Consider the following 18,089-nt stretch of genomic DNA (forward strand, 5'->3'; position numbering starts at 1 on the left):
TGTCTTCCTCTCGGCAATTGTACACACTCTCCGCTCGCCCACTCAGAATGGCGAGGACAGAATTCCTCCCTTCCTTTAGCAACAGCACAGCCCCAGGCCTCACGCCACGCCACGGCCCCTTAAGTCTTGGATGGAAAAGCAATTCATTTCAAAGGAGGGGCATCACTGCTTTGTGAGGGGCCTGGAACCAGACCATGGTGGCACCCATGTCTTCTTGCTAAAGGGGTGGGGCCTCTCTCCCTGTGGTGTCAGGTTGTGAGGATTAAACTCCAGATTCCATGGACCCAAAATAGTCCCAGGAAGGTGCTTCTGGGAACAGCTGACAAGTGTTCAGATTGGCCCAAGCCCCACTAGGACGGGGGGAGAACCTTCAGACCACAATTAAGGCTTAAGACAGCTGACAGGTGGGGGACGTGGCAGAAATGTCTATCTTCCCCAACAGTCACTAAATGCCGTCTAATAAGGCACTGCGTTCTATTAATACTTAGAAAATGCTTGGTTTCGATCTTCATTATTTTCATAGGTAAAGCTACTTTAAAATAATATATTTTTTACTTATTGAGGAAGAGAGAGAGAGAAACATTGATGGTTGCCTGTATACCCTGACCAGGGCTCAAACCCACAACCTGGGTGTGTGCCCTGACCAGGAATTGAACCGGCAACCTTCCAGAGCTCTAGCCAACTGAGCCACTCCACTCAGGGATGGATCTTCATTATTAAGTAGCAATTAAATAGCTAGGAATGAACCAAAAACTCCCAAATTTCAGCTCAGGCCAACGTAGCAGCTGATTAAGTTTGCAGCTTCCAAGATGTTTGTTGGTTTTAATCTTAGTTCTACAGAAGAAACACTCCCCAAAATGAGCTCATGGTCATTTGGGAACCTCAGGTTCAGCCAAGTTCACAGGCTTCTTCCGTGAGTCTTCGGGTCTTGAATATACGTGATGGGCCTGAAGGGGGTGTGGCCGGGTCCGCAGCCTCCTTCCTGTGAAGGGCCCTGGGAAAATGCAGTCAGTTACTAGCAGTGCGGTTGGCATTCTACGTAACAAGCAGGTACTTGGTTAGAATGACATTTTACGTAATAACCATGGAGATAAATATTCTGTCTGTAGCCCAAAGGGAGGCGAGAAGCCAAACCTGTCTACAGCCTGACAAGGGAGAGCTTCTGGGGGTCTGTCCTAGGAGCCAGCCTTGAGACCTGTTTCTAAGGAAGTTAATTGACTCTGTGTATGAAGAACTGTCACCGGCTCCCCCGGTGCCTACCTCGACACTAATTCTTCCCAGGACCTACTCCCACCCCACCCGTCTTTGTTTCTCGTCCTATAACCTGACTGGAGTCCCAGCAGGCCCCTAAGGGTGAGGTGCGAGGAGTTGTACCACACAGGGACACCGAAAGAACAACGTGGTTTTTCAAGTTCATCCAGACAAAAAGCGGGGTGTGCGTGGGAATAGATACGAGGGTGCGGGATGCTGGTGGAAGGAACAGAAAGTTGGATCAGGCTGAACGTGTTCGTACAGGCCCAGGGAGCAGAGGTTCTGGAATGATGGACTAAGCATGAGGAGTTAGAAAGGGCTGGAACACTGCTCGGTGGTTGGCTGAGACAGATGACAAGGTGGTGTACCTGCCCGGTCGGCGTGGCTCGGTGGTTGAGCGTCGACCTACGAACCAGGAGGTCATGGTTCAATTCCTGGTCAGGGCACATGCCCGGGTTGTGGGCTTGATCCAGTAGGGGGTGTGCAGGAGGCGGCCGATCAATGATTATTCTCTCTCATCACTGATGTTTCTATCTCTCTCCCCCTCTCCCTTCCTCTCTGAAATCAATATGTATATGTATATGTATATGTATATGTATATGTATATGTATATGTATTTTTAAATGGTGGTCTGTCTACACTGAATGAAGGTGACGTGCAGGAACTGCCTTGGGACACTAGAGGAAGACATGGAAAGGCTTACTGAGGGAGACCGGAATGTTAGAATGGATTTATCATGTGAGATCTGCTCTCCCACCCTGCCAGGGTCCAGAAGACAACTTCCATCATGATTGAGAAGTAAATTAGGGAGGTGGAGCCCCGCCTCACTGCAGAGTCTGGGTCACTCATCGCTATAGGTCAGAAATGACAGTGGGAAATAGTGCCAGTTGGCTGGTATCCCTAAATACAGTGGGGGTAACAGTTCCAGAGTGGCAGGGACCAAGTGGTGCCCCTTAACCATCAAAGACAAGCTGGCTGTGCTTAGCATCATGGGCAGCAGAGGCAACACAGAAGTCAGATGGTTTGACTTGCAGAGAGCTTCGGCTTTGGCTCGTTGGTCATGGTATTGCCTTGGGAAGAAGGAAATGGATTTTCTACTCAATTCCTATTTGATCGGGATAAGCAGAAGAGTCCTAGGTCGAGTGAATGCAAGTCTCTTGATTCACCAAAACAGAGAATTATGGCCCCTCCATCAACGCCCAGGCTTACGCCAGTTTACAGACTCAGAACCCCTTGAAGGAAGGGGGCTGGGTCCCCTTGAGGCAACACTGAAAACATGCGATAAAGCAGCGGTTCTCAACCTGTGGGTCGTGACCCCTTTGGGGGGGTCGAACGACCCTTTCACAGGGGTCGCCTAAGACCATTGAAAACACATATATAATTACATGTTGTTTTTGTGATTAATCACACTATGCTTTAATGATGTTCAATGTGTAACCATGAAAATACATCCTGCATATCAGATATTTCCATTATGATTCATCACAGTAGCAAAATTACAGTTATGAAATAACAACGAAAATAATTTTATGGTTGGGGGTCACCACAACATGAGGAACTGTATTAAAGGGTCGCGGCACTAGGAAGGTTGAGAACCACTGCTGTAATGTGTCTCCCAGCCTTCCCCCGGGGGACTGCTCTGGGGAAAAGAAAATGGCCAGGCTTTCAGGGATTACTCGACACTGGCTTTAAATTGACATTAAATCTAGGAGACCCACAGCCTCATTGTGGTCCCCCGGTCAGCGTAGAAACCTGTGGAGGTCAGGTGATCAATGGCATTTTAGCTCAGGTCGATCTCACAGTACGTCCAGTGGGTCCCTGAACACATCCTAGAGGTCGGTGTGTCCCCAGCAACTGGCAGACTCCCCACACTGGTTCCTTGACCTGTGGAGTGCGGGGTGTCAGGGTACAGAAGGCCACGTGGAAGTCTCTAGAACTGCCTCTACGTAGGAAAATGGTCAGTCGAAAGCAATGCCATGTCCCTGGAGGGATTGCAGAGAGAGTGTCACCAACAAGAGCATGACAGCTGCAGGGGTGGTGACTCCCAGTCTCCATTCAGCTCTCCTCTCTGGCCCGCACGGAAGACAGAGGGATCTCAGAGAACGACTGGATGCTCACACGCTTAGCTGCTGCCGCTGCCGCCAGCAGTCCTGGGCCGGCCTGGGCTTGTCCAGCATCACTGCAGTGCCTGCCCCACTTCACTGCCTTCTTCCCTGTGTCTTCACGTGGCCTTCTTATATTCTCCAGTCATTTGATTTACATCCGCTAATATTTCATTTCCAAGTACGGTCACATTCCGAGGTTCTGGATGGACATGAGTTTTCGGAACACAAATTCAACCCACAACAGGGAGAAACGATGTAACCGCGACACAACGATTCCAGTGAACTGGAAGCTAAGACTGCCACCTAGCCAACCCATGTGGCTCCGTAGTTGTGTCAACCTATGAACCAGGTGGTCATGGTTCGATTCCCAGTCAGGGCAAATACCCGTGTTGTGGGCTCGATCCCCAGTGGGGGGTGTGCAGGAGGCAGCCCATCATCATTGATTCTCTCTCATCATTGATGTTTCTATCTACCTCTTTGTAGCGTTCCCTTCCTCTCTGAAATCAATTAAAATATATATAAAGGTGTCCCAAAATTCACGCAAGAAGTAATTTTGATAAAAAACACAGGTTTATAATAAAAAATTGTAATTTTTTTATTGATTCATAAAGTATACAGTATAGGGTTATGTATGGAATAGCACATCGGGTAAATGGCCTCCGTGGCTTTGCTGGCACATATTCAAAGCCGTGGTCTTCATTGGTCTTCATTGTCCTTGCTCCTGGGCCATAACTGGTACTTGGTAATGCTTATCAAATTGAAGGGATTGAAATCAAAGGGCAACAGATATTAGAATCTGATTCAATAAACCAAGTAAAATTAGGCTTTTATTTTTTTTGTTGTTGTTGTTAATGCTCACGCAAAATTCAAATCTTGCGTGAATTTTGGGACACCCTTTATTTAAAGACTGCCATCTGGCTACTTTGAACTTCTCCACAGGCAAAGAAGAGCATTGCTCTATTGGCTGGGATGATAATGAGGAACCCCATAGGATGTCACTTAGCATTACCATATCCTGTGATTAAAGTCAGTGGCAGGGTGACTGGGCCCAGACTTCTCAGGAATGAAGGCTGGGGTCACCCCACCAGGTAGGGGACCAGGCATGACCCGCTGAGATGTTCCTGAGGGCCTGGGCTGGGTAGTGGAAGATGACAGCTATAAAACCCAGCAACCATGTGACCGGTTGCAGAATTGAGGGCTGTAATTATCATGCATATTTCTTCCTTGTTGGTTATGCACGCTTGCATAGTCATACACAAACATGCATGTTTATATACAAATACTGAAAGCAAATATTTTTATTTTCTTTCTTATCATTTAACCTAAGATGAATTAATATCGGTTAACCGTGCGCCACAGGATGGAAGTTACAGGAGCTCAAGGAGAAGAGTGACGGCCACCCAGGGACGGGGCCTCCTCTCCTGCGGAAAGGCCCCACGAAGCCTGCCCTACTCCACTGGTTCTCCCTGCATCCAGGTCAGCCACCTGTCCACCGCCAGCCGCCAGGAGGAGTGGGTGGAAGACAAGTCCATGGATGTCTCCATGCAGAACACGTCTGTGACCTCCAAGGAGGCCCTGGGGCGCCTGCTGGTAAGCGTCCCCACTCTGCTGACGGGCCTCTCCCTGGCCCCTCTCTGGGCCGAGGGCAGGACAAAGGTCCCGGGTCCTTGACTCTTTGCAGGTTGGGCGTTGATCATCCGTCTGTCGACTGTGAGGTCAACTCCTCCGTTGACCTTCAGATCAACACCCAGATAAATATGTTTCCTGCTCCCTGAGGGGAAGCAGGGAGGCCAGACTCCCGGCATTGATCTCAGCAGAGAGGGAAGGCCCTGCTGATAGAAGGTTCTAAGGGCACCAAAGGAGGCTCAATCTGGCATGTTTGTGGGGGTGAGGGAGCCCAGAGCTGGCCAAGCTCCTGGCTGGCCCTGGGCCACAGGTGGGCACTGCCTGGAGGCCAAGGCCGCCCTCTTGTGGTGGTGGGGGACTCTGCAGCCTGTGACTCTGACAGCATGTAAACCTGCTCCCTATCCCCAAGGGGAGTGTGAGTAAGTACACGTCTCTGGGCCCCTCTGATGCCCCGCTGCAGGTGCGGGGCGGGCAGCCAGCCAGGGCAGGGAGAAAGCAGGCCACCAGACATTCTGACGGATGTCTTCCCTGGGAGATAAGCCTGTGAGGGTTGGCACCACATCCGTCTGGCTCACCCCACACGGTGGTTGGGACACAGCAGCCACTCGGGAGCTACCTGTTGAATGAATGAAAGGCCAGCTGGGAGGAGCCTCTAGTCGTGAGTGCAGCTCTCCCTCCGCTTCCCCATCTGAACTCGGGGCTGGAAGCTTTCCGAGGCTCCTTTCCGGCTTCCGGGAGCTGGCTCCTAGGCCCCGCAGGGCCACCCGGGACAGGGCAGGAGAGGGGTCCAGGCCGCACCCGGCCTTCTCCAGGGTCACTTTATCCACAAGACGTTCTCAGACGCCTCCTTCCTCCCCACCTGGGGCCCCACCTCGGGCCCCGCCTGCACGCTGGACTTCCGGTTCTCCACGCAAGTCCCCGCCTCCCTGGCCAAGGCCACCTCCCAGGACGGCCACTTCATACTCGCCCGTGCTCATGCCAACCCTGTGCCAGGAGCACTGCTCGGCGCCTACTGACACACAGAAAGGCGGTCCGGAAGTGGCAGCGCTGATGCCCGCACCCTGTGCTCTGTGCTCCTCTGTGGTTCCTTCCAGGCTGTTCTTTGGGGGGCCTGCCCTCTTATGGGTTGTTTGTTGGATCTCTCCCGTGGTGCATGGGTTCCTCGTGTGGTTGTGATGCTTGGTTACTCGGAAGCTCATCTCCAGGGGAACTTGGTTTTCCTGCGGACAGACTCAGCCTCCTGGTCCCCCTCCCCCCCACCTCTGCTTGGAGAGTGGTTTTGCACTTGTGCCAGGAGCCTCCGTGGTTGCATCAGGCACGGGTCTGGGTGTGTGTGGGGGGGGCTGTTAGGTTCATCTCTCGGCTCAGGACGACCTGTGCCAGCGGGCAGGACGGCGTAGACGTCAGAGCTGCATGTGCACGGGCTGGGGTTTCCTTCCTAGGGGCCCTGCCCCAACGCAGCGCTCCTTGTGGCTTCCTTCGGCGGGTAAGTGTCGTCTCCTTACAACGGAGGGGAGATATTTTAACCCCAACGCCTCCTCTCACGTCTTTGCCTCGGAGGCTGTCGTAACCCCACACGCCAGTGTGGTCTGAACCCACATCCTGGCCTCGTCTCTCTGGATCGCTGTGGTCACAGCCTGGGCGCTCGGTGCCACCTTCCTCTCCAGCGTCTAGGATGGTCCTTCCTTGGGTGTGAGCTCAGCTGTGCGTGAGGCGAAGCCTCGTGTTGTAAAGCAGCCGTGGGTTTCATGGCTGGAGCCCGTCCCTGCTGCCCGCCCCCTGCTGCCCGTCCATTTCCTGTACTGGCCACGCTCCCTCCGCAGGGCCTTTGCACATGCCCAGAATGTTTTCTCTCCCCCCCCCTCCCCCCATTTGATTCCTCCTCGGGGCAAGCCTCCCTCCCCTCCGCCCAATGAGGTCAGATCCCTTCTCCAGGGCTCTCAAACCGCAGCCCGGTGCCCCTCTCTGTTCAGGTGCCCTCAGGTGTCGGTTCTGGGATTACCTGGGAAGCACCCAGCTTCCTAAGGTAGAGCCGTGGGGGTTTGATCTGGGCTGCACCCCGCCCTGGGCTCTGAGCTGCACCCTGCCCCTCGCCCAGGGCGGAAGCATCGCTGCTGCATGAACACTGGCACATGGAGGCAGCAGCGCCGCCTTGTGGAGGTCGGCCGGGCAGCAGGTCCTGAGCTAAGCTTTGTCTTATTTCATCTTCACAACCAGCTACCAGACGGGCACTGTTGTTGTCTCCATGGTGCGAATGAAGAAGTCGAGGCACCGAGAGCTCAGTGGGGGCACCCTCACCAGACCCTGAGAGGTGAGCAGGGCGAGGGATGGCTTCAGTCGCACAGCTGAGAAAACATTGGGCCGGAGGGGGCAAGAGTCATGCCCAGGTCACAGGGAGGGGAGAGGCGGGGTGGGCCCAGGGCTCAAGCCTCAGAGCTGCCTGGGCTGCTTCCTCTTTCCCCCGCCCTGGCCACTCCGAGTTGGCTTCGTCCCTCCACTCTCCCCGGGGGCAGTGGCCACCGTTCTGACGGGTCCCTGTCCTGGCCAGGGGCCACCCCCATCCCACGCCCCCCACAGCCTTCCCATGACCTTCTCACCCACTGGACCCAGGCCCCCGTCCACGGCCTCCAGAGCCTCTGATGTCCTGTCAGACCAGGCGGTCACCGTCCGGTCTCCCGCGAGGATATCATTTCTCACCCCGCGCCCAGCCAGGCAACGTTCTGTGGCTCACATTTTTAAAAACAATATATTTTTATTGACTTCAGAGAAGAGGGGAGAGGGAAAGAGGGATAGAAGCATCAATGATGAGAGAGACACATCGATTGGTTGCCTCCTGCACATGCTCTGACCAGGGCCAGGGATCGAGCCTGTAGCCCAGGTACGTGCCCTTGACCAGAATTGAACCCGGGACCCTTCAGTCTGCAGGCCGATGCTCTATCCACTGAGCCAAGCCGGCCAGGGCTACACCTCCAGCACTTTATATATATATATTTCCCCACAGAAAGTATCTGCTGAGTTTTCACTCTGGGCCAGGACTCTCTGGTCCCTGACTTCATAAAGCTTAGCGTCTGATGGGCAGAGGTGGACAATCACTAGCCACACCGAGGACTACATAACCTTGACCTTGACTGCGTCGGAGCCAGGAAGAAAAATGGGTGGGTGGTCAGGGAAGGTGCATTCGCACCTCATAACTCACAACCAGGAAGCGATTTGGACGTTACCTAGAGCTGGAGTCTCAAACCGGGGCATGCGTCAGAATCACAGGCAGAGTGTCAGCAGATTCCTGGCCCACCCCTTCGAACCACGTTACCTGCCGCGAGGGGCCGAAGCTGCTGGTCGAGGGCCCACACGTGGGGTAGCGCCGAGCTAGCGTGATTGGTCTCCCGGATGTCAAGATATGGTTAAACCCAACTGGCCCGGATGGCGGATGACGTCTGTGCTGGTTTGGCTTTGGACGGGGAGGAAGTGAGCAACTGGGAAAGTCCTGGCGGACACAGCTTTCAACCCACCAGGAGCAGGCTGTTGGGGATGTGGGTCAATAGAATCCAGAAGAGAAAGTATCTCGTGACCCCACAGCCACAGGTGCTGGGGAACTTCCCAGGTTTCCAGAGGATCAATGTCTAGACCTGACCCCAGGGCCCCTTGGGGCCATTGCTTCCCACTCAGCACAAGAGGAGAGAAGAGGGTGGCTTTGTGCTTCAAGCAGCGCCTGGGAAACCATCGTCACTACCATCCCGGCCTCCTATTCCAAGGAGAGGCTCTACCTGAGCCTCCGGGGTTCCGGGATGTGCCACAGAGACCGGAGCAGGTGGTTGGCTCAGCAGGTGGCTCCCTGGTCCCTCTGGTGTCGTGTCGGGCCCAGGCTTTGGCAGGGAAATGTGGCCCCTTCCCTCCAGGACTTAGGATCGACCACTGGGGACGCAACCTACCTAGAGTCTTAATGAGGAGGGAGACACAGCAGGAAGGAGGGAGGGAGGGCATGGCGGGAGGAAGGGACTGCCTGAGCAAAGGCCTGACCCCTGAATGGCTGGTCTCAAGGGGGTGCTGAGAGGGTTTCTCTCTTTCTTTCTTAAAAAAAAAATATTTTTAATGGATTTTAGAAAGTAGAAGGGAGAGGGATAGAGAGATAGAAACATCAATGATGAGAGAGAATTATTGATCGGCTGCCTCCTGCACGCCACCTACTGGGGTTGCGGGCCAAGTTCTTATCTCTCTCTTTTTTAAATTTTATTTTTCATTTACAGTTGACATTCAATATTATTTTATACTAGAGGCCCGGTGCACACAATCCGTGTGTGGGTCTTTTCAAGGCAATATCAGGATACACTGGCAGCTCTGAGCAGCTCCTTCCCCAAACAGAAACCTTCACCATCACATCGTGCAGACAGAGGGTGGACCCCAGCCCGGCCAGGACCCCAGCAGACCCCAGGTCTCCTTTCTACTCCAGGGGTGCAGAGCTTTAGCTTCTGCAAGGTCCCCAAGCAGCATAGCAGCCAGGTCGGCCTGGGAGGGCGCTTACACAGCCCTGCACCAGCAGAGGGCGCTGTGGAGTTCCAGCGCGGCCAGAACCTTCTCCCACCTCCTGATTCCTCCATCCAAGCCCAGAAGCTCTGATCTGGGCCCACCTCAAAAGAGGAGGAAATCCTCCCAGCCCGGATGGGGTCCAGGCCTCACGACCCAGGCCCTGGGGAAGGCTGGGTGGGACCGAGAAAGGAGGCAGCTTGCATCTCATGGCGATGTGAACCTTCCGGGAGGGGACACAAATATAAGGTCGGCTTGCGGGCTTCCTGCACAGCTGCATCAGCCCCAACTTGAGGTCATCAGATTCTCACCCCCTCTGCACAGGGAGGCAAAACTGGGGCTCCGGGCAATAAAGGCATTTGGCCAGTACGTTGGCGAGCAGGACTGGGAGCCAGGGTGTCTGACGCCGAAGGTTGTGCTCAGGATGCTGCCTCGCCCCCACACCCCCACACCCCTGGCCTGGGAGGCAGTGGTCTGGGCGTGAAAGCTGGAGGTGCATGGAAGACCTTCCCAGCAGGCAGGCTTGTCCTCGGATGGATAGGGCCTCTGCAGGAGGAGGGAGCTCCCCGTCCCAGCACAGATGCAAAAAGCCAGGGAGGTTGCAATAAAGCTTTGAAAGGGTAGTTGGGTTTGGGCTAGTGACCCGTTCAGGATTGCCACTGACCCCCCTCCTGGGGGAACCATCTCACCTTCTTCTTTGCCCTCCAGTCCCCTTCATTCCATCTCTCTTCCTCATCTCTGCCTGTATCCTGGTGTGACTTGGGCAAGTTCCTTCACCTTTCTCCTCTCTGGGCCTCAGTTTATGCATCTGCAAAGTGGGGTAATGCTTGCCCCTGCATTTTCAGGGTTATTTTGAGGATTGGATGAGATGAATTTGTAGAGCGTGTTTAGCACCGGTTAGAGGGCCAAGAACTCCGTCACCAAGACCCATCCTTGTCCCCCGCTTTCTTTGTAGAGAGCACCCCAGGACAGGACAGGTTCTCAGTCCCCGCCTCCTGCACAGCCAGCATCTCCTCCCTCCCATCCTGTTCCACCCTCCAGGGAGAGTGGAACTCAGCCCAGGTCCGCCTGCAGCGACTGACCCCTCCCATATGCGCACCCGGGTGAGTCTGAAACCCAACAACCAATCCATCCGGCTGCCTGTCACTACTTGAGACAATTAAGCAGAGACAAGATCGAATCTTATATGAACGTTTATTCCGGCAGCATGGGAGAACCGCAGGTCATCCACAAAAATCTGCTCTTACCGCCCCCCCCCCGCACCCCCATAAGGCAGCTGTTTATACCGGGTAGAAGGACAAAGAATCCGTGGGAAAGTCGGAATTAAGGCATGGGAAAGTCGGCAAGGTATAAGGGCCACAGGTTACCGGCAATGCAGGCTCAGGGCTCATCAACTGCGGGCACCTCCGGGATCAGACTGTCTCAGCAACAAGGTTGCAAATCTTTCCCTAAATATAGGCAGTTCTTGGAAGAGGGGGCGGGCCCGCATTCCAGGGGTTGTCTGTCTCCCAAGTCCCGAGCCTACCACTCGCAGCCAGGCTACAATGTGCTTTCTCTATTCAGAACAGAGCCATCGCGGTTAACAGCATAATATTTCTTATAATGACAGCTGCCCCCACGATTCTATTTCTGCCCCTAACAAGTTAACCCTCACCCCCTGCCTCAGTTTCGCCTTCACGACAGGGGCCTGCGCCCACCGCGTCCCTTGGGGGCAACCGCGGTCCTGCAAAAGTTGCCAAACGCGGGGAAGCTCAGAGGCAGAGCGAAGGCGCGCTGGCCCGCGCCCAGCCCGCGCCCCGGCGGGCACCGCACCCCCACCCGCGCAGGGCTGGCATGCAGAATCCACGTGATTTCCTAGCAGTGGCCACGGCTCGGCTTTAGGCTTTCGCGGCTCTGGGCGCCTACTTTCAGTTTCGTGCAGAGCGCGGAGGTGTGAGGAGCGCGCAGGGTGAGTGCGCTGCGGGGCTGCGGGCTCCTGGGAGGGGGCGCGTCGCACAGCAGATTCCGGTGCAAATGCCGGACAGAGTGGGGATGCGGGGATGCCAGGGGGCTCTGGAGCGGGGGTCCTGGTGTCCATCGGGTGGATGGCGGGGTGGACGGGGCGGAGGGATGATGACCGGATGGGCGGATGGGGCGCCCGTGGCTGGAGCGGGGCGCAGCCTGCTACCCGCGGAGTTTGGGGTTGAGTTGCGAACCGCAGAGGTAAACTGTCGAGGTCACCATCCGGGCTGCGCTCTCCTTCCAGCCCGTCCTCCCGCCCCTGGAAAGCACCTGTCACCGCTGGGGCTTCGACTTTCCACTGCTTGTTAATAACGAATTACAGGGCTCACGCTGCTCTTTACGCACAATGCAGACTTTTTAGCCGAAAGAGAATAAACTTTATGATGGACAAGTCCAAACGAATACAAAAGTGGAAGGAACAGAAATCGGTGGAACCGTATGGACTTGCGGGGTCTGACAGCATGCAGCCCCATGTAACCACCGCCCTCCAGCCACCACCAAGCCAGGCCAGCGCAGGGTGTCTCCACCCCACCGCGTTCCTTATTTCTATATATTTGGGGTCTTTTTTTAGAGAGAGAGTGGAAGGGAGGGAGGGGGATGGAGAGGGAGAAACATCGATGTGAGAGAGAGACATCCATTGGTTGCAACCGAGGTACCCGAGGTCTGTGCCCTTGACCAGAATCGAACCCAGGACCCTTCAGTCTGCAGGCCCATATTCTGTCCACTGAGCCAGACCAGCTAGGGCATACACACTGCATTCTTTTCTTTTCTTTTTTTAAAATATATTTTTATTAATTTCGGAGAGGAAGGGAGAGGGAGAGAGAGCTAGAAACATCAATGATGAGAGGGAATCATGGATCGGCTGCCTCCTGCACGCCCCCTCCTGGGGATCGAGCCCGCAAACTGGGCGTGTGCCCTTGACCAGAATCGAACCTGGGACCCTTCAGGCCATAGGCTGACACTCTATACACTGAGCCAAACCGGCTAGGGCCACACTTCATTTTTTAAAAATTTCTTTATTGATTAAGGTATAACATATGTGTCCTTATCCCCCCATTACCCCCCCCCCCCCCGCCAGTCCCCCTGGTGTCTGTGTCCATTGGTTAGGCTTATATGCATGCATACAAGTCCTTTGGTTGATCTCTCCCCCTTTCCCCCACCCTCCCCTACCTTCCCTCTGAGGTTTGACGGTCTGATCGATGCTTCTCTGTCTCTGGATCTGTTTTTGTTCATCAGTTTATGTTGTTCATTATATTCCATAAATGAGTGAGATCATGTGATATTTATCTTTCTCTGACTGGCTTATTTCACTTAGCATAATGCTCTCCAGTTCCATCCATGCTGTTGCAAATGGCAAGAATTCCTTCTTTTTTTACAGCAGCATAGTATTCTATTGTGTAGATGTACCACAGTTTTCTAATCCACTCAGCTGCTGATGGGCACTTAGGCTGTTTCCAGCTCTTAGCTATGGTGAATGTGCTGCTATGAACATAGGGGTGTATATAGCCTTTCTGATTGGTGTTTCTAGTTTCTTGGGATATATTCCCAGAAGTGGGATCACTGGGTCAAATGGGGGTTCCATTTTTAGTTTTTTGAGCAAACTTCATACTGTGCTCCACAGTGGCTGCACCAGTCTGCATTCCCACCAGCAGTGCACGAGGGTTCCTTTTTCTCAGTATCCTCGCCAGCACTTGTCATTTGTTGATTTGTTGATGATAGCCATTCTGACAGGTGTGAGATGGTACTGCATTGTCGTTTTGATTTGCATCTCTCGGATAATTAGTGACTTTGAGCATGTTTTCATATGTCTCTTGGCCTTCCTTCTGTCTTCTTTCAAAAAGTATCTATTTAGGTCCGTTGCCCATTTTTTGATTGGGTTGTTTATCTTCCTTTTGTTAAGTTGTATGAATTCCCTGTAAATGTTGAAGATTAAACCCTTATCGGTGATAACATTGGCAAATGTGTTCTCCCATGCAGTGGGCTTTCTTGTTGTTTTGTTGATGGTTTCTTTTGCTGTGCAGAAGCTTTTTATTTTGATGTAGTCCCATTTGTTTATTTTTTCTTTGATTTCCATTGCCCTACGACCAATATCACACACTTCATTCTTAAACAAATGTTTGACAGATACCATAGCATTCCAACCGAAATAATTCAGAACGAGTTTAAAAAACACACCACACAAAACAATGCCACCAGCATACTTTAAACATTTTAACAATAACTCCTTAATGTCAAACTCTCCAGACTATTTCTAATGAACCTTTGAACCTCATAAGTAATAGGTGAATACATGGGGGTCCTTTTCTTACTTGCTTTGTGCATTTCCATGTCACTTTTAGTCATTTTTCTCTCTGGGGAGAGAATTTTCTGGGGTGGCCATTTGGGGAGCCCCCCCCCCCCAGCACCATTTTCATTCATTTTATAGGTTGGGTTTTTACTTTTCCTCTTTGAATGGTTGAGGGTTCTGCAGTCTTTTTTGAAAATATGTTTTTATTGATTTCAGAGAGGAAGGAAGAAGGGGAGAGAGAAACATCAATGATGACAGAGAATCATCGATTGACTGCCTCTACCTGCCCCCCCCCCACCCCCCCACTGAGCCAGATGGGTTCTGCAGTCTTAAGCAGCTGTTTGAAAATCAGCACTTCCCAGTCTCACAAACCTGGGCGTGGCAGGAGGTGGGGTGTACCCCCACTAATACCTTCAGATTTCCCTTCTAAGAAGCCATACGCCCAGAAAAGCACTAGACTGGGTCTCCCGCTGGAGAACAGAGGTGCAGTGAAGCCTTGATGTGAAGGTACATCCGGGTTCCCCATCCAACATGCCTTCCCCAAACCTGACTGATCTACAGCACCTCTGGCCAGGGATTGTGCCCACCTGGCTTGTCTCCAAACGTGGCCCCAGCTCGACTGCCTGCATGGTGGGGAGGTAGACCGGGGCCTCCGCCCCTTGTATCTGCTGGTTACTGCGGACTAACTGCAGGCGTGCCTTGGAGATACTGAGGCCGCTTCCAGGCTACTGCAATAAAGCGAACGTCTCAATAAAGCAAGTCACACACAGTTTTCGGTTTCCCAGTGCCTATAAAGTTATGTTTACACTATACCGTAGTCTATTAAATGTGCAACAAGTATTATGTCTTTAAGAACAATGGACAGCCCAGCCGGCGTGGCTTAGGGGTTGAGCATCAACCCATGAACCAAGAGGTCCCTGGTTTGATTCCCTGTCAGGGCACATGCCCGGGTTTCAGGCGGAATCCCCAGTAGAGACATGCAGGAGGCAGCTGATCAATGTTTCTATCTCTCTATCCCTCTCCCTTCGTCTCTCTATAAAATACCAGTGAAAACATTAAAAAAAACAACAACAACCCAATGTACATACTTTTTTTTAAAATATATTTTTTATTGATTTTTTTACAGAGAGGAAGGGAGAGGGATAGAGAGTTAGAAACATCGATGAGAGAGAAACATCAATCAGCTGCCTCCTGCACACTCCCTACTGGGTATGTGCCCGCAACCCAGGTACATGCCCTTGGTCAGAATCGAACCCGGGACCCTTGAGTCCGCAGGCCGATGCTCTATCCACTGAGCCAAACTGGCCAGGGCTCAATGTACATACCTTAATTAAAAAGTACTCGATTGCTAAAAATGCTAACCATCATCTGAGCCCTCAGCGAGTCGTTAACTTTTTGCTGGTGGAGGGTCTTCCTTGCTGTTGATGACAATACAATATCTGTGAAGGGCAGTGAAAATGAAGCGCAATACAGTAACGTGTGCCTGTGTTTCATCTGCCAGGACCTCCCTTTCTCCTCTGTAAGATGGGGACGATAACATGTCCTTCAGAGCGTGTTTCATGGGTTGGACGAGATGAGAATGAGATCTGCCCCGTGCACGGTCAGCCTCACCCACTGCCTGAGCATGAGCTCACGGTGAAGGCAGACAAGCAGAAGGCAGACGCCCCTCGCTCGGCCAGATGCAGAGGTGACTGTGCGCGTGCAGGGCCAGGCGACCCCCCTCACACCCCAACACACACTCCCTCCCCTCTGAGGAAAATGCGCAATACTTCTTAGTGCGCCTCCTCCCATCTGTTGTGGATTAAGCTTGTGTCCCTAAAAGAGTTACGTTGAAGTCCTAACCCCTGGCACCTCAGAAAGTGACTTTATCTGGAAATAGGTCTAGAGCAGATGTAGTTAGCTGAGATGAGCTCATCCTGGGGTAGGTAGCTGGGCCCTTCATTCAGTATGGCTGGTGTCCTTATAAAAGAAGAGATGACTGTAAAGATAGACATCCAGGAAGGATGTGACACCAGAGGCAGAGTTTGGAATAATGAGTCAACAGGTCAAGGAATTCCAAGAATTGTTGGCAACCACCAGAAGCTGGGAGAGGCGAGGGAGGGTTCTTCCCTCGCACCTGTTGTTGTTTTCTTAATCCTCCTCTGAGGATATTTCTCCATTGATTTTTAGAGAGAGTGGCAGAGAGAGGGAAAGACAGAGAGAAATCTCGATGTGAGAGAAACACATCGATTGGTTTGCCTCCTGAACACGCCCCTACCAGGGCCGGGGCTGGGGAGGAGCCTGCAACCAAAGTACATGCCCTTAACCAGGAACTGAACCTGGGACCCTTCCGTCCACAGGCGGACGCTCTAGCCACTGAGCCAAACCGGCTAGGGCCCTGCTGACACCTTGGTTTCAGACTCCTGGCCTCCAGAAAGGGAGGGAATACATTCTGTCATTTTAATCCACCCAGATGATGGCCCCTTGTTTCAGCTGTAACAAAGCTAGGGCCCCGGTTCACCCGCCCAGAACCTCTCCTGGGCCTTCCTACACAGAGCCATCCTAGTGACTGAGCACATCAACACAAGTGCAAAGACTTTGTAAAAAAAAAAAAAAAACTTTCTGTAGTTGTCCTGAGGATGTGGGCTACCGGTTTTCTTTACCGGATTTATTTTTTGAGTGTTGGCTAGTTGCCCAAAGTTTACCCTGGCTGAAACTCAGTCTGCAAGATGTCACTGTCAGAAGCGTCTAGACCTGCCCAGAAGTTTTTACTGACAATTGCCAGAAACCACATCTCAGCAGATTGAGAACAGGGTCCAGAGAACGGCAGTTTTGCAGCTTATTTTATACACTAGAATCAAAGGAGGAAACATAAGGAGGGTTACATGATATCCTCTGGTGGTCGATTAGGGAGGCAGGAGAAAGCAAAGGGGGAAGTTTCTGGGATTGAATAAAAGGTAAAACACAGACTTCTTTTACATGGGTGGCTACGGGATGGTTAATAGTTAACACTTACACACATGGAGATGGGGTTCGGGGGACAGGAGAGCAATGACGTGTTGTGTGGTGGCCTGTGCTCTGGTCCCTGGCTCTGAGGGTCCGGAAAAGGACATCACTTTGACATTGCAAAGGTATATTGTCTCGGATGCCTTTTGGTGGATGGGATGAGGTTCCAACCACCTGAGCCACCCAGCCTGGGCTCTTTGCTTTTTAATAGCGACATAGTATTTCACCGTCTGGTGGGTCCAGACTTGATTGAATTATTGTTGTGTATTTCGGTTGTTTCCCGCCTCTCGCTATTCTAAACAGTACCCTAAAGAATGTCCTTGTTGCCCTGGCTGGTTTGGCTCAGTGGATAAAGCATCGGCCTGCAGACTGAGGGGTTCCGGGTTCGATTCTGGTCAAGGGCACATGCCCAGGTTGCTAGCTGGATCCCCGGGGGGAGGCATTCAGGAGGCAGCTGATCGGTGACTCTCTCTCATCATTGAAGTTTTGATCTCTCTCTCCCTCTCCCTTCCTCTCTGAAATCACTAAAATCAATCAAAATATATTTTTTAAAAAGAATATCCTTGTCCAAGCATCACTTGTACGTATGTGAGAATACTTCTTTTTCTTGCCTACCTGCTCTGGCTAGAACTTCCGGTTCTCTGTTGAGTAGAAGTGGTGAGCGTAGGCTCGGTGCCTTGTTACTGCGCTCATCTTAGAGGCAGAGCTCTGAGTCTCATACCATTGGGTATGTTTGCTGTGGGTTTTTCATATACGGCTTTTCTTATGTGGAAGTAGTTTCCTTTTAGCTCTCGTTTGTTGGATATTTTTTTTTATCATGAAAGTGTGATGACTTCTGTCAAATGCTTTTTCTCTGCCTCGATTGAGATGATCGCGTAGTATCTCCCCTTCATTTTGTTGACGTGACTTATTACATTGACCAATTTTCATATGTTGAAACATCTTTGCATTCCAGGAGTAAATTCCACTTGGTCGTGGTATATATATATTTTTTAATAGGCTGCTGATTTTATTTTACTAGTATATTGTTGAAGTTTTTTTTCCATCGATGATCATACAGGATGTTGGTCTATAGTTTTCTTGTAATGGCTTTGTCTGGTTTTGGTAGCAGGGTAATGCTGGCCTCCTAGAGGGAGTTAGGAATTGTTCCTTCTCTGCGATTTTGGAACATTTTAAGAAGGGTTGGTATTAGTTCTGTTTTAAATGTTTGGTAGACTTTACCAGTGAAGCCATCAGGTGTTGGGCGTTTCTTTGTTGCTGATTCATCTCCTTACTAGTTGTAGATCTATTGAGATCTTCTTCTTCTTTGTGAG

Source organism: Myotis nattereri, assembly GCF_964212035.1.
Source record: "Myotis nattereri genome assembly, chromosome: 15".
In the NCBI taxonomy this organism is placed as follows: Eukaryota; Metazoa; Chordata; class Mammalia; order Chiroptera; family Vespertilionidae; genus Myotis; species Myotis nattereri.